Below are 2,246 nucleotides of genomic sequence, written 5' to 3'. Positions count from 1 at the left end.
CCACTCAACCATGGGGAGGACATGCAGACTCCACAAAGAAGGTGCTCCAGCCAAGAATCGAATGGGAGAACCTCTTGCTATGAGGTGACAACGCTACCGCTGCACCACTATATATTTAGAAAAGCTTTTTGACATAGTAGAAGTATTAGTATTTATACACAAAACTTTTGTTTTATCTTCATTAAATCAAAGGCCTGATTTAGATTGGACTTTTTTGATAGAATTAAAAAGACAATTAAGGTAATTTTTGTTGTCCTTCAACGTTAGTAAGATATCATCAGCAAATAGGAGTATTTTGGAGTTCAGATTATGATCAAACTGTATACCTACTATATCTTTATTTGATCTTATATAGTTTGTGAAGGGTTCCATAACTAGTGTAAATAACAGAAGGGATAGTGGGTAGTCCTATTTTGTTCCTTTAGTTATTTGTATTGATTGTGATTCATAGGATCTTATTTTATGTAACCTAATGAATTATCATAAAGATTTTTTATAAGTGGTTGAAAATCTTTTGAAAAATTATATTCTTGTAATATTCTCAATAGATAACTCCAACTGATGGTGTCAAAAGCAGTGTTAATATCTAGATTTACTAAGGTTAAGCTATCATTTATATTCTTGGTATAGTCAATTGTAGTTAAAATTCTTTTAATATTATCATACGTGGTTCTATGTCTTATAAAACCAGTTTGATCATAATGAATTAGGTCAGATAAAACATTTTTGTATTACATCTGCAGTTATAGACATAATTTGTAATCAATGTTTAGTAATGAATTTGGCCTATAAGAAGTATACTTTGAAGGGTCTTTATTTGATTTCAGTATTCGTGTAATAAGTGTGTATTTCCAAAATGGTGTAATGTTTACTAAATTTTTTACTGCTCGGAAAGTATGTAATAGTACACTTAATGCTGTTTTTGGCATTACTTTATAAAGTTCAGGTATTATTCCATCATTTCCTGGGGCCTTGTTAAGTTTTAGTTTATTGATGTGGTTTGTAAGTTCAGTCATTAATATGGGTTTATCGATTCTTTCCAGATGTTGATCTGTTATCCTATTTTTAGAACATTTTCTAATAAAAGTTTGTATTGTTTCTTGTTGATCCATTACTGGATTATTTTGATTAAGTTTAATGAAATATTTTCTGAATTCATTGAGTATATATTCAATTGCAGTGACTTTCCTTTTATTCTCCTTGCTATATAATTCTTTAATATGTCTTGCTTTGATCATAAGTTTTGTTCTAGATGCTATTTTATGTAAATATTTTGGATTTGTCGTATAGTTTACTAGTTCTATTTTTTTCTAAGTTTATTTTTGTTTTGTGATTTAATATTTCTAAATACCTGTTTTGCTGAATATTTATTCCATTTGACAAGTTATTTTTATCAGTTCATTCTTCTAACTTTAGTCTATCAATTTTTTTGTTGTAAATCTATTAAATCTTTGTCCCACTGCTTTTTTAAAGGAATACCAGTTTAGAATTTTCCCATTTAAATAGGATTTAAGAGCATCCCATATAAATACTTCTGATATATATATGCTGTATTGTTAAATTCTATATATATTTCAGTCTCTTTGTTAAAGAATTCTTTGAAATCTTTTAGGTTAGTAATATAAGCTAGAATTCTTTTAATTTGGACATCTTTATTGTCATTCAAAGAAAATTCAAAATTTATGGCATTGTGATCTGAGATTGGACAAGAGATTATTTTGACTTTATTTAAATATGTGACCAATTCATTGGAGATGAAAACTCTTGTCTATTTTGGAGTATGTACTGTGTCCATTTGAAAAGTGGATAAAGAAGAGATAGTCGCTAATCAGGTATTTATTAGTATCCTTAATATTAAGAAGGTTGCTAACATTTATTAAAGCTTTTGCTGCAGCTGTTATTTTGTGCTTCTCTATAGCATTAGTATCTTTTTCATTAAGAATACAATTGAAATCTCCTGCTATAATAAGGCTTCCCTTTGAATTCTGTAAAATCTTATCTAATTTAAGTTTGGCAGTTTTAACACCCATTCCTGGTATCCAATAATTTATAACAAATGGATATATCTTTGACTTGATTTGCAAATTTACTAAATATAACATGCCTGTATCTTCACTAAAAGTATTTAGAATGTTTGGCAAAGGTAGAGTATTTTTTCCAAAGTATGGCTACTCCTTTTCTTTTCTGTCCAAATTGGGAACTTGCTATAACAGTATAATGTTTGTTATTAAGTCTTTCTATGTCAT

This window comes from Protopterus annectens, chromosome 2.part1, assembly GCF_019279795.1.
Source record: "Protopterus annectens isolate FY-2018-M chromosome 2.part1, PAN1.0, whole genome shotgun sequence".
Taxonomy (NCBI): domain Eukaryota; kingdom Metazoa; phylum Chordata; order Ceratodontiformes; family Protopteridae; genus Protopterus; species Protopterus annectens.
The sequence above is the reverse complement of the archived record's forward strand: the minus strand, read 5'-3'. Positions refer to the sequence as shown.